This window comes from Stegostoma tigrinum, chromosome 17, assembly GCF_030684315.1.
Source record: "Stegostoma tigrinum isolate sSteTig4 chromosome 17, sSteTig4.hap1, whole genome shotgun sequence".
Lineage (NCBI taxonomy): Eukaryota > Metazoa > Chordata > Chondrichthyes > Orectolobiformes > Stegostomatidae > Stegostoma > Stegostoma tigrinum.
The window spans coordinates 5,344,886-5,360,358 of record NC_081370.1 but is presented as its reverse complement, the minus strand read 5'-3'; the positions used below and the strand labels follow the sequence as shown (position 1 = coordinate 5,360,358).

General features: G+C 42.6%; 1 protein-coding gene across 5 annotated transcripts in view; it reads right to left on the bottom strand.

The window, feature by feature from the left end:
* Positions 1-15,473, bottom strand: part of pidd1 (p53-induced death domain protein 1) — a 78,319-nt gene that overhangs the window by 29,735 nt on the left and 33,111 nt on the right. The gene's annotated exons all lie outside the window — the stretch shown is intronic.

Genomic DNA, 15,473 nt, shown 5'->3' with positions numbered 1-15,473 from the left:
TTGTTATTTGCATGTTGTTGTGCATCAATTTCTTCTTTCAGCTTCCCAAAAATGGAGGTCTGCAAAAGTCTGTCACTCTTGTGGATTTAGGCCAGTGAGGGAGCAGCTTTTCCCAACAAAACAAATCTATAGAAATCTTTTGGGCTTCAGAAATTCAAAACACTGCAGAGGAGACACTAGATTCTAGCGGTTTGAGAAGACTGTGGAGTTGGTATCTGGTAATGAAATGGAATATCTAAGTCACAGTGCAAATTTTGATCCCCGAACTCCCAGGCTAGTTTTAAATCAGCTGAGGAAACGGAAGCAGAGATTTCTAGAGATAGCAAGAACTGCAGATGCTGGAGTCAGAGCTTGCTGTGTGCCTCCAGCTCCACACTCAGTTATTAGAGATTTGCAGAGCTGCTTTGTTCCATATTGACTATTTTTATTCATCTGTCCAAAGACATTATAGCTGCAGGAGTGAAGGGTCATGGATCCAGGGAAGTGTTCAGTCCTGATGTCACACCTCTCTTGGGTAGCATGATTCCTGCTATTCCTGGAGTCATTGCAAAAGTTAAGTATCTTATCAAACTATGCAGAACTCACCAAATAGCCAGGCATTTTTTTTATACCTAAGCTAACAATAAATGCAGATCAGGTTTCTGTGCTTAAAACATTTTATTACAAATAAACAGGTTAGAGATAAAAATAAACAACTATGAACCATTGTCACCTAATCCTACTGGTTAAAACTCTAACAGTCTCCATCCCCCCACCACAGATGCAAATAGTTTGATTGTTATTGAGGGTGGAAAAAAAAATGTTGGGAAGGCATTTCAATGGTTCCTGTCCACAGGGGTTTGCTGAAAGGATCCTTTTGCTTGTCAGGGCTTACTGTTTGTCAATCTCTCTTCTCCAGATACTTTTCAATTCCACACTTAAGGCACAGGGCAACTGGGTCACAGACTGCAAAGTCTCTTAGTTATTGGTTGCTTTCCATGAACTATAATTATTTCAGCAGGGAGGATTTGAAGTTCACAGTTTGATTGACAGGTGAAATAGCTTATTAAAGGATTAGATCACATTGCTGCAAGATTACAAATATATAACCCTTTTCATCTTTCTAAGGGAATAAGTGCTTGAAAAGATTTAAAAGTATTGAAGAGGATTTCAGAATTTTTGTACTATAGTAAAGCCTGTAATAAATGTTTAGACTTTTAATTCCACCTAAATAAGGTTCCTGAGGTTTGTCCAAGGGGCCATGTGGGAATGGGATGGCATGGAGCATGGAATGATGTAGGGTTTGGCCAAGTAGGGGAGGGTCGAGTGAGGATGCAGTGTTAATACTAAGGGCCAGACAGCCTAAAGTCTAATGGAAGAACTGAAAAGAGGAGCCCGAGAACCAAGGAGATCTCTTTGGGAGAGTTTCTCCCACGCAGATCTGCTAAAGTAGGGAAATTTCCTTACTCGCACTACCCACCAAGCGAGCAAAAGGCCAGGCTACAGTGGTTCTGATTGAGTCTTGAGCTTTAATCTACTTTTAAAAATACACTTCGAAGACTGAAGATGAAATATGAGAAAAGACCAATTAAGTCAGGGTGTTCTTTTGGCTAACTAATGTCTCACACAAACCAAAGCTGGTCAAATTGTATCCCAGTCCAAAACTCCACAACATAAATTTCTGAAGTACTACTACAGCAAACAAAACAAAATGATATAAGAACACAGGCAGAAATTCAAACCAGCTGTAAATGACTCCCGTGTCATGTGTTAAATATTAGTGAATTGTCCATGGCATTTCTCATGCTAAGTCAGATGCTGTATTATTTTACAAGAACTGGAATAGGAAAACATTCTGAACAGCAGAGTAAATGACCACTTTCAGAGTACTTGCAGCAATTTGAGAAAGTTGCCCACTCTTTATTGGGCCTCCTGGCCTCATTCTAAAAGTAATGAATAGAACACATGACCCACAAAAAATCAAGGCTGTCAGATTTCTGACAAAGTGACCACGGTGAAAATCTACCACAATGTAATATTTTTCCGTTAAATATTAGGCATATGTTCCTTTAAAACTACAAAGTCCATTGCTTGGCTGGTGGTGAGAAGGGCCCTCCCCGTTAGATCTTTCTGGCTTGCTGAGGCTTGCACTGCCCCTGCATGCTGCCTTTGATGACGAAGAGACGATCATCCATCTCCTTCTGGAATGCATCTGTGCATTAGCGTGGTTGGAAGGGGATGTCATAGGTTTTGTCAAGGTTCATTCTGACACAGGACTCAGTGCTCCAGGGATTCACACCAAGATAAACATTAACTATTGCTGGAAAACTGTCAACTTGGTGAAATTTTCCAGTGCAAAGAAATGACAAAGTAGAATATTGGAGACTGGTGGGTTCCAAGATGCAGGTCTACATGCTGAAGGATGCACTAAAGCTTGGGGCAGCTGCTGTAAAGCCTCAATGGGGAAAAACCAATCTCTCAGGGACTCTTACTATCATATACTGAGGGACTAAAAGGGTGCAAAAACTGGGCTGTATGCGCAGAGAATGCTGGGGATGAAATGTAAATGTACCCTGCAGATATAATCGTTAATGGCAAGTGATGTCAGTCAGTTTATGTAATATCAAAGAAACTGCTCTGAGTTGCACTGTCAGGTTTGAACAGTTCTGTAATATACTTCTACAAAATGATGAACAAAGTATATTTTTGGAAAAAATAATTCCTTGAAGGATGTCAAGTCTGAATGATGTTAAGTGAACAGTGGGTGAGTCTATTCAAAGTGACTTTCCAGTGAGTTTGAAGACGAGAACGCAGTCTTAGTAGGTCGGAACGTCAGTTGAGCACGAGCAGACATTGCAGCTTTGTTACTGTGTGTTGCTGGATGGGCACACACCATGAACGGTCTAGGCCCGAAACGTCAGCTTTTGTGCTCCTGAGATGCTGCTTGGCCTGCTGTGTTCATCCAGCTTCACACTTCATTACAATTTTCAAAAGGATGTGTTCATTACCATTGCAACTACAGGGCGTGCACTCACAGCCATGCAGTTGTAGAGCATGAGATATCACTGCCAGCAAGAGAACTTGCTCACTGCCTGATTATAAACCATGGAGACATCTGCTCCTTGTAGCATTGGATTTTTAAGTGTTGCAGTGGCACAATCTCACAATACAAAGGGCAGACTTGGTAGCGAAGGCGATAGAATTTGTAGCCACCAGACAGAGATGCGGATGGCACCCAAGACAGCAGGCTGAGGGTTGGGGCTGGGGAAGCAGCCGTCTCTGAAGGGAGCAGGCCAGTGGTAAGTGGGGTTCACAGTGGAAAGGGAGGGGGTGAGCAGCACTGAGCAGGGCTGTTCAGATGGACAGTGAGCACGACCAGCCATCAGCAGGTGGGACTGGCCAGTGGTGATCGGAGCAGTCAGTAGGATAGCCAACAGCTGGATGCACAGCAAGGAAGAGGCAGGACAATGGGCATAATACTTCCGCTCCAGTTTCAGTGTGATGTGGGCACACAATGATGTCGGCACACAACGATGGCTTCAATGACACCAACATCTCATTCATTTGCATTGACAGCATGTACACAGTTATACATAATGTGAGATAACAAGATGTCGAGCTGGATGAACACAGCAGGCCAAGCAGCGTCAGAGGAGCAGGAAAACTGACGTTTCAGGCCGAGACCCTTCTTCAGAAATAACATCAGCTTTTCTGCTCCTCTGACGCTGCTTGGCCTGCTGTGTTCACTCAGCTCTATACCTTGTTATCTCAGATTCTCCAGCATGTGCAGTTCCTACTATCTCTATACATAATGTGATACAGGATTCTGTCTTCAATAGTGTGATATCCAAAATATGATTATCGTGAAGGCCACAAATACATGAACGTTTTATTGACAGACTTCCTGTCATTTTGTCAATGAATCACCATATAAATTAATACACATTAGATATAGGAGCTCTCAGTAGTAGCAACTGAATACATTAAGCAGTATTTATTGGGGCACTGCAGTAGTGTGGGATTAACGAAATACAGGCTTGGCTTCTACAATTTTGCACATCTTTGTATCCACCGTAAGGACTATTGAAGCTGTACAGAACTTTAGTTATACCACTTTGGGAATACAGTGTACAGTTCTGATGGCCACACTACCAGAAGGATGTGGCGGCTTGGGAGAGGGTACAGAAACAATTTACCGCAATGCTGCCTGGTTTGGATTGCATTAGCTATGAGGAGAGAGACATGCTATTGAAATTTGCTGGTAGCAGAGTAAGAAGCAAGGCATTGGCTCGAGAGGCTTCAGTGAGCAGTGGCTCAGCAAAAGGTGCTGCTAGGTTCAGACAAAGTCCTTTTACGTTTCATCTTTAGTTTTTTGGAGCATTTAAGATGCTGGCATGCTCCTCCCTCAGGAAATGGGTGCTCAGGGAGACTGATGATGACACATGTGGGAAGTGTACCCAGCTCCTGGGAGACCACGTTAGGGAACTGGAGCTGGAGCTGGAGCTGGAGCTGGATGCACTCAAGATCATCCGAGATGGGGAGTGCACCATAGACAAGAGGTTTGGTGACGTGTCACACCAAAGGTGCAGGCAGAGAGTAACTGGGTGACCACCAGGAAAGGCAAAGGGAGTAGGCAGAGAATGCAGGAATGCCCTGTGGCCATTCCCCTCGAAAACAAGTCTACCACTAGATACTGTTCGTGGGGATGACTGATCAGGAGAAAGCACCAGTAGCCAGATTAGTGGCACTAAGACCGGCTCTGGGGCACAGCAGTAAAGGGCAAATGCAAACAGGACCTTAGTAATAGGACACTTAGGGGGATAGACAGGAGATTCTGTGGCTGCAGATGGGAATCCAGGAGGTGCATTGCTTCCCGGGTACCAGGGTCCAGAGTGTTTTGGAGCAGCTGCAGAACCTTCTCAAGGGGGAGGGTGAGCAGCCAGAAGTCATTGTGCACGTTGGCACAAATGTCACAGGTAGAGATAGGGATGAGGACCTCCAGAGTGATTATAAAGAACTAGGAAGAAAATTTAAAAATCAGGATCTCAACGGTGGTAATCTCCAGATTACTTCCAGTGCCACGAACTAGTGAGGGTAAGAACAGGAGGAAATGGCTAACAAATTGGTGCAGAGGACAGGGATTCAGATTCCTGGATCATTGGGATCTTTTCTGGAGCAGAGGTGAGCTGTTCAAGAGGGATGGGTTGCACCTGAACTAGAGGGGGACCAATATCCTGGCAGGCTAGTGCTGCAAGGGAGGGTTCAAACTAGATTGGCAGGGGTGGGGATCCTCAACAGCAGGGAGGCAAGTGCAAGGCTGGAGGGAGATACAGTGATCAGAAATAGCGAGTTGGAGAGACAGGTCAGGCTGGAACAGGACAGGAAACAAAAAATGCCTGTTGCATTAAATTGTATCTATTTCAATGCAATAGGGCTGATGGGTAAGGCTGGTAAACTCAGGATGTGAATAGGTACGTGGAACTGGGATATTATAGCCATTACTGAAGCATGGCGAAGGGAGGGACAGGACTGGCAGCTTAAGGTGCCAGGGTACAGGTGCTTTAGGCAGGACAGAGAGGGAGGGGGAGTATAACTGGGGGATCGTCTAGTGAGGTTTTATAGGTGGAGCTAAGAAATAAGTAGAGGCTGGGGCAGTAGACATAGTCTATATGGATTTTAAGGCATTTGGTAAGGTGCCACATGGTAGGCTACTCTGGAAGGTTAGATCGCATGGCAAGCTGGCAAAATGGATACATAATTGGCTTGATGGTAGGAAGCAGAAAATAATGGTGGAAGCATGCTTATCAGACTGGAGGCCTGTGACTAGTGGTGTGCCTCAGGGCTTGGTGCTGGGCCCATTCCTATTTGTTATCTATATCAATGCTCTGGATGAGAATGTACAAGGCATTTTACATTTGTGGATGACAGATAAATAGACAGTATTGTGGACAGTCATGAAGATTCTCGGAAACTGCAACTGAATCTTGATCAGCTGGGGAAGTGGGCTGAGAAATGGCAAATGGAGGTGACAGGTGTTGCATTTTGGAAAAAAATCAAGGTAGGAATTTCATGGTGAATGGTAAGGCCTTAAGTGTAGTGGAACAGAGGCACTTTAGTGTGCAGGTGCACAGTTCTCTGAAAGTGGAGTCCCAAGTGAGACAGGACAGTGAAGATGGTTTTTGGCACACTGTCCTTCATCAGTCAGAGCACGGAGTATAGAAGTTGGGAAATCATGTTGCAGTTTTACAAGATGCTAGTGAGGCTGCACTTGTTCAGTTTTGGTCACCTTGCTCTTGGTAGGATGTTATTAAACTGGAAAGACTGCAGGAGAAATATACAAGGATATTGCCAAGGCTCACGGGACCGAGTTATAGGGAGAGGTTGAACAAGCTAGGATTTTTTTCTTTAGAGCAGAGGAGTCTCAGGAGGGACCTGAAAGAAGTGGAAAAGGTCATGAGAGGTATGGATAAAGTGAATACACTCAGTCTCCAGGGTTGGGGAATCGAGGACTAGAAGTATCAGTTTAAGGTAAGAGGGAAAAGAATACACGAGAACCTAAGGGGAAGCTTTTTTAACAGAGGGTGGTACACATATGGAATAAGCTGCCAGCAGAAGTGTTTGAGGCAGGTACATTAGCAATATTTAAATGGCATTTGGATTACTATTTGAATAGGAAAGGTTTTGAAGGATGTGTGTCAAGTGCAGGGAAATTGGGTTAGTGTGGATGGATATTTTGGTCGGCATGGACCAGTTTGGGCCAAAGGACCTGTCTGTGTGCTGTAGGATTCTGACTCTATGAGAGACTGGAGAAACTTGGTTTATTTTCAGTTGAACATCGAAGGATGAGGGGCGACCTCAAAGAATTTTACAAAATTGGGAGAGGCAGGGATAGTCAGAATCTTTTTCCCAGGCTAGAAATGTCAATTATTGTGAAACAAAGGCTTCAAGTAAAAGGTGGGTCAGTGTAACAGGAAATGAGAGAGACAAGTTTTTATTTACACAGAGGGTGGTAAGTGGCTGGAATGCACTACCACCTCCTCTGGCAGAGGCAAATATAACAGAAATGATAAGAGGCATCTTGACAAATAGGTGAATAGGCAGCGAATAGAGAGATAGGAATCCTGTGGCGGCAAAATGTTTTAGTTCAGAAAGACATCATGTGTCATCACAGGCTTTGGTGTGTGGTACTGTTCTTTGACTGCATCATTTTCAATAAAGATGCAAAAAATTTTTTTAAAAGGACTGGTTTAAAATAAAGGAACTGTTGGACTGAATCACAAACTCAGTGGACAAAGGTCATGAACCTGATGACAATTCTCTGCTTCCGGGATAGCCAAAAAGTTTGTAAATGTGAACAATATAGGGAGGAGCCTTTGAACTACAGGGCGTGCAGGAGTATCTTCTTCTCTGCATTATAGTACCTGAAGCCTCAAGAAACCTAGTTATGTTCTCTCTCCAGTTACTGTGAGTTGACAGCCTGAACCAGTAACTAAGAGAGTTGAGGTTGGTTGGCTCGTTGAGCTAGTTTGTTGTTCCACAGGACATTTCATTACCGTGCTTGGTAACTTGTTCAGTGCAGCCTCTGATGAAGCATCAGTGTTTTCCCGCCTGGCTTTTAAACTCTGGGGTCGTTGCGAAGGATTACCTCAGTTCCTGGTTTCCTCCATAGTGGAATGTATATAGCAATGTGTTTATTAAGAGACCAATTATTTTATTCCGGTGAGGGTGTTGTTTATAAGTTTGTGTGTCTCTTCTAATTTGGTCCGTTTAATGCTGACAAAAGATGTCGCCTACGCAGCGTATCCATAGTTTAGGGTGGAGTTGCGGAAGGGATGTCCTTTCCAGTCTTTGCATCACTGCTTCTGCTATGAGTCCGGAGATGGGCGATCCCATGGGTGTCCCGTTGATTTGCTCTTATGTTTGGCCGTTGAAGGTGAAGTGGGTGGTCAGGCATAGGTCCAGTAGTTTAAGCATGTTGTCATAGGAGATGGTTTCACTGGGGCTGTGTTCTTTTTCAAGTAGTGTTGTCATTGTTTCCCTTGCTAGTGGTATGTCTATTGATGTGAATAGGGCAGTGACATCAAACAATGTCATGGTGTCTTCATCCTCTATCTTTTTGTCTTTGACGGAGTTGAGGAATTCTTGGGCTGAGTGGATAAATGGGGTGATTTGTTGACTTGTGCTTGAGTCTTCTTTGTAGTTCTCTGGCTAATCTGTGCAATGCAGTGCCTGGCAGGGAGACTATGGGTCTGAGGGGGACTTCTGGTTTGTGCACTTTAGGGAGACCATAGAATCAGGGTGCATTGTTTCCTTCGGGTTTCATTCTTAAGAAGTCTGCTTTGTTGATCTGTCCTGTCTAAGTCTTTGTAGCGTGTATTGGATTTTGTTGCCTAGTTGCGATATCAGGTCAGTTTGTACTGGTTGGTATGTGTTCTCGTCAGCTAGCAGTGCTTGTGCTTTGGAGATGTAGTCCTTTTTATTCATTATCACTGTCATGCGCCCTTTGTCTGCAGGCAGTATAGTGATGTTCTTGTCCTTCATTAACCTATCCAGGGCTTGTCTTTCCCACGTGTCGAGGGTGTTGAGTTCCGTCTTTCTGGTTAGTGTTGGGACTACTGTCTGTGTTTAGTTTGTTGTGTTTCTTCATTGATATTGGTGGTCTTGTGTGGCTTCCAGGGTAGCTAGCCATTCAGTTTTGTTGGCATCCTTGTGGTTGTAGTTCAGTCCCTAGGTGAGAATGTCTTTTTCTGCGTTTGTCAGTTTCCTGTCAGAGAGGTTCCTTATCCACGTGTCAGTTTTGTTGTTGTCACTTTTGTGGGTAAGTGAGGTTAGCTTGTCTTGCAGAGTCTGTCTTTTCTTAGCTCGCGATCTGTCGGCTGATGTTAATAGCTTGTTCCATGTCGATTGTCCAGTATTAAAATTGGTAGTTTCTTGGAATAACGTTTTTTTTGGCACGTAATTTCTCTGTTGTATTTGTGGAGCCGGTTGTGTGCGTCGTTTATCATTATCCTGACCATCTTGTGGCTGTTTTGTTCTGCTGTTTTCCAGGTCCATGGGTTGTTGATGGGTGGTTTGAACTTCACACTGCGTGGTCGTACCTGGTTCCTGAGGCATTAATGTAGGAAGTAGAGTTGTTTGCGAGTTGTGCTCTCTCATTTGATGTAGTTTTCCCTATTTCCTTGCTTGTTTGAGCGTGTTGCGCCCATAGGTCTCTAAGGTTTTGGAGTAGATTTGTAGCTCTGTACTTCCATCCCACAGATTAGCCAAAGAACTACAAAGAACACTCAAGCACTAGTCAGCAAATCACACAACTCCATCCACGCAGCCCAAGAATTTCTCAACTCCAAAGACAAAAAGATAGAGAACGAAGAGACCATGATATTGTTTGATGTCACCGTACTATTCACGTCAGACATACCACTAGCAAGGGAAACGATGACAACACTACTCAAACAAAAACACGACCCCAGTGAAACCATCTCCAAGGACAACATGCTTAAACTACTGGACCTATGCCTGACCACCCACTTCACCTTCAACGACCAAATCAACAGGACACCCATTGGATCGCCCATCTCCGGACTCATAGCAGAAGCAGTGATGCAAAGACTGGAAAGGACTGCCTTTCCGCAAATCCAACCTAAACTATGGATACACTATGTAGACGACACTTGTCATTATTAAAATGGACCAATTGAGAAGAGACACACGAACTCATAAACAACACTCTCACCGGAATAAAATTCGGATAGGAGGAGGGGAAGAACAAACAACTCCCATTCCTGGACGTCATGGTAGAGTGCACAACACATGGGGAACTGCAAACGGAAAGTACACCAAAAAGACACGCACACGCACACACATGCAGTACTGAACTTCAATAGTAACCATCCCAGCACACACAAATGAAGCTGTGTGTGAACACTATTTAAAAAGGGCAACAACACAGAACTACACCAAGAGGAGGAGGAATACTTCTTCCAAGTGTTCAAGGATAATGGATATCCAAAGAACTGGGTCAGGAGATGCCTACAGGAACAGCAGTGGAAAGATTCTACACACCTCGACACACTGATCACACTGCCCTACATCAGGAACACGTCGGAACTCACCACAAGACTTGTATGACCGCTGGGCATCAGAGTGGCACACAAACCCACATCAGCCCTACGACAAGTGCTCACCCGAACTAAAGACCCACTCGCCATCATGGACAGGTCCATTGTCATCTACAAGACCCGCTGCAGAGACTGCTAGAAACACTACATCAGACAAACAGGAAGAAAACCAACAACAAGAGTACATGAACACCAACTGGCGACAAAAAGACACGACCAATACTCACTCATCTCAAACCACATGGACAAGGAGAACCACGACTTTGGGACAACACCAAGATCCTGGGACAGGCTAGGCAGAGACAGGCATGAGAATTCCTGGAAGCATGGCACTCCACAAAGCAGGCTACTAATAAACATATTGAACTCATCCCCATATACATTCCACTGTGGTGGAAATGCAGAACTGAGGCAATCCATTGCATTGGACCCTAGAGTTTAAAAGCCAGGTAGGAAAACACACCGACACTTCATCAGAAGTTGCACTGAGGATGTTACCAAGCTCAGTAACAAGACGTGTGCGGAACAACAAACCAACCAACCTCAATACCCACAACTTAAGCTACAAATCTACTTCAAAACCTTAGTTACTAAGAGACTTCATAGTTTATGCATGAATCGCCTTATGGCTCTTATTAAATAGGAAGTGAATTGGAGAAACAAAATTAAAGAACAGAATGTCCTTGCAGGCCAAAATGATCATCTCAGTGAACTCTGTGGACTGGTGCTATTGAACGGTGTTTCCCAGCCTTGCCCCCTTAGCCCATAAATTGATGTTACTCTTCTTTGTCTGTAACTGTCTATATTCATGTGCGTGTAGGAAGAGGGCACTTAAAAAGGGTGTAGCGTTTTATTTGGCAGTCATATGTTCATTGTTCACAGCTATTTATTTGTGATAAGAACTACTGTTAAGTGAGTTCTAAAGTACAGGATCCTGGTCAGCGTTTTCTGCTTACTTGATTCCATCAGACAGGTAACCCAGGGATTGTGTGTGCCTTGTATAAATCATTAACTTCTTTTGCAACCCCAGTAGTAGTGGGGGTTAAGAATCAACTTACATTCTTCGAGTGGATTGTAACAATACTGTGTAAAATATGATAAACAGGGGAAAAATATTGATGTAATACTCTAGCTATTGTTAATAATAAAGAATATTGGTTCAAATAATAAAATCAAAAATAGTAAAAGAGAAATTATATGGAAATCTAATGTAATTGAAAATAAGACAGATTTGTAAAATGGAAACATTTACATATGTCTGCCTTAGCTACTTTCCTTTATATAAACCTCATACTTTCTGAAATGTTCCAAAACATATCCTAATCAATTAAATACTTTGAAGTGAGGTCACTGTCGCATGGGCTCATCAGGCTACACTACAGAGGCAAATGAAGATCTCACAGATAGAAATGATCAATTAGGGGTTTAGATGCTTTAGACAAATACTTGTCAGGACTTTGGGAGGACAAGGATGTTCCTCAAATAGTGCTGTAGTATTTATTGTGTCCACCTGAAATGGCAGATGAGGTGTCAGTTTAACAACTGGCCCAAAAAGAAGGCTCATGCAACATTTCAGCATCTGCTCAGCATCAGTTCAGATTATGCACTGAGGTCCTTGAATGGGCCTTGAACCCAGCTCTTTCAAACTCTGAGGCTTGTGGATAAAGGATTCAGAATTTTAAAAACGTTAAAACTATAATCACCGAAATCTACTCCACCTACTTGTTATGTAAATATAGCACGTGTGTATATGTGGTACGTAGGCCATGATGATTTTTGAAATAAGCATACTTGTTTGGATTTTGCAAACAAATATGACAAAAAATATTTACAGAATTTTGTACACATGAGTAATTGTGTGCAGCAGGAAAAGTTAATGTTTATGCTGCCAAATGTCTGATAGTGGAAGTGTGAGAAGGCAGGAATTTGGGACACAAATGTTTAAAACACCCACTATGGAAGGTCAATATCCCTCCATTAACCAACAGCAAAGTCACTTCTGTTCAGTAATAATTCAGTAATACATTCACTAATGTGAAAATGATCACACTTTATAGAAAAAAAAAACCATTGCATGTAAGGTGCTTTCCGACATATACAGAAGTTTCTTTTTCTATTTGATAAGAACATGCAGTAAAAGCATCAGATTGAACAACAGCACAAAGCAGGGAGTTCTGGAATGGAGGAAGGGGTAATTTTGGATTAAACAAAGTGTGGTACAGAGTGATAATATAAAAAATTGTGAAGTGACCAGGAAGAGACTTAGCATGATAAGGGAGCAAACGACAAGAGAAAAGTATAAAGTTTGGAGATTAAGAGCAATATGGGTAGAGGTGCGTGAGAGTGGGTATTCTAAATCTTAACTAAATATTGGGTTGAATTTTCTGAGGTATGAAAATCTTAGACATATTGTCAACATGGAGGGGCAAAAGGAGGGAGCTTCACATTTTTAAGTCAACGTTTCATTCAAGATTCCCCAAGAAATCTGTAACTGCATTTCCAATCTGATAGCTTTCATAGAGCCGAACAGTGGTGGAAAGGCAGACTATGTCCCCTATGTGTTTTAACACTGAAAGGTTCTGACAGCCACTTTGACCACTGCTGCTGTTGTTAAATAATAAGGTGGTGTTCCTATGCCTGTCTCTGTAGGTTGAGCCTGTCGGTTATAGCTGACAACAGGCGCACATCTTCTGCAGGAGGCTGAGTAGGTACCTCATCTCCAGCAGTCCTCATACAGTTGGAGCATTTCATTCTGCCAGTGGCTGTAGAGGTGTGTCAATTTTGTACTCACCAGACTGTGCACTCAAATCTAATCAAAATACAGTAACCATGGAGGTGGAAATCTGAACTGGTGATGGGTGTGGACGAAAGTCCTACCTGTGCATGCTCTGAGGGGTCACGGGCTACCTTATTTGAGGGGAGAAGTGACCTCTCACACGTGGAGGTTCCCAGAGTACTGCTACTGCCTGCATTAGAGGGAACTATGTGGGGGAAGGCAACTAAAAGCTATTGCAGAACAAGAATAAGATAATACTGAAGGTAGTCGAGGATGATCATAGCTCAAAAGAAGCTTATTTATCCAATATTCTAAAACAAATCCAATACAAAAGGACAATGAGAAATTTACCCATAAAATGCATTATGTAGATGTCCATTTCATTGGAAAGAATGTACTTACAGGAAAAGGTGTTGCTAAGAAAATACTGAAGATTGACTTTGTTAGCAAAAAAGAAATGTGAGAAACAAAAACAAAAAATTTCAAAACTAAAGCGGATTGACACAAGTCACCAATTGTCAGATTGTTTCAAAAAAAAAATTACTCCAAGAAAATTCTGGAGGTGCTCACAGATGGACACCTTGCTGGATGAAGAATAAGAACATTAAAAAAAAATTACATTTTGTTTGATCACTTTGCGATTGAACAATTTTTGTTTCAGGAAAAAAGGTGGGGTGGGTGGATTCAGAAGCTGGATTACATGATGTGGAATATAATTATTCTTGAAAAATCTAAGATTGTACATTCCACCTCCTACACATTCTTGGGGGTTACATTTCTCTCCTCTGCAGGTGCCTCAAACTTTAAGTTTCTTTTAAAGTGTAGTCATTGTCTTTTTAATGCCTACAAAACAGCAAAGTTAACTTGAAAGAAAACATACGGCATTCATTATCCAGTAAAAAGCAGCTGAAAGAACAAATATCAAGCACATATTTTGCACTTCAGTCATCACACATCACTGGAAATAAAGTCAAATGGTTTATTTTGCAGCCCCACCTATTGCTATGAATAGCATTTTTCTTTGGAAATCCGGTCAACTGTAGTCAGGGCAGTGGCTGTTTAAGCCATTTTACTACAGAACCAGCTACGTTGCTTTGTCATATCCAGAACTGCAAATGAATTTTTATGTAGTTACTTAACTGCAATCATGAGCCAAACAAATTGGTTCCCTTCCATAACAAAATAGCCTTTTATGTCCAATTTATATTCAGTCTGCATTCCTGGGCACCCACTCAAATTGACAATACATACAAAACTAAACAGATTTAGGCCCCAGGCCATTTATTTAATTGGAAAAATGTTTCTAAAATTGCACTTTTCAAATGACTTTTGGAGCTATAGTGCTATGACAGGGACTTCACTATCAATACAATTTCCATAACATTCCAGCAAATTCTTTAGGTTGATGTTTATATCGTTAGTTTGCAGGCTGATATCCTGGAAAACCTAACACCCTGCTTAAAAGTTTCTAAACCAATGGTCGAGGATTTCACTTAAGATATTCCAATTTTCCCAAAGTAGAATACCCAGTGTACCAAAATTAGACACCCAAGAATCAGCTACACTCTCAAAATATTTGCACAGTTCACAGCCAAGCTGAAGCACTTGGGCGTGTGCTCACAGATATGTCTACAGCTTGCATTCTGCTCAACATACAAATATAATTCACCGGTGAACATCCTTCTATTTGTCTAGTTCATTCCTTGGGAACATTTTGCTTTAAACTGTCAGGAGTTAAGTAGCAAAAAGGTGTCCAGCTTCCAAAGACAGGTTTACCACTCCAAATCTCACAGTAAACTGGGTTAACTGTTTCTTTGATCAACAGGATCCTGGAATGTTGCTGAGCTGCCTTACTCATCAATTACCCTCAAAAGGTTACAACACAGCGTCAACTCAGTTCCAATTACCCAGCATCAGCTTAAACCCAATATAAATTACATGACATGTTTGCCACTCCTTTCCACATGAGGAAAAGATAGACAGCCTAGGTTTATCGTCTCCGGAGTTTAGAAAGGTCAGAGGTGACAGAAATGAAACACAAGATTCTGAGGGGACTTAATCAGGTGGACACAGAAAATGTTCCATATGTAGGGGAATCAAGAACTAGGGTTTTCCCATTTAAGACAGAGATGACGAAACATTTTCCCCTCTCAGAATCAGAATCCCTAGAGTGTGAAAACAGGCCATTCGGCCCAATGAGTCCATACCAACCCGACCCATCCCCATAACACTGCATGAACCATGGCTAATCCAGGTAACCGATACATCCCCCGACACTATGGGTAATATAGCATGGCCAATTCACCCACCCTGTACATCTCTGGACTGTGGAAGGAAACTGATGTGCCTGGTGGAAACCCATGCAGACACAGGGAGAATGTACAAATTTCACAGACAGTTGCCCAAGAATGGAATCAAACCCAGGTCCCTGGTGCTGTGAGGCAGCAGTGCTAACCACTGAGCCACTATCCCACCCTAAAGGTAGAGTGTCTGTAGAGTTCCCTCTTTTTAAAAGGGAGCAGATGCAGAATCTATAGATGTTTTTAATGTGGAGGCAGGTTCTAGCTTAGCAAGGTAATGAAAGATTACTGGGGACATGC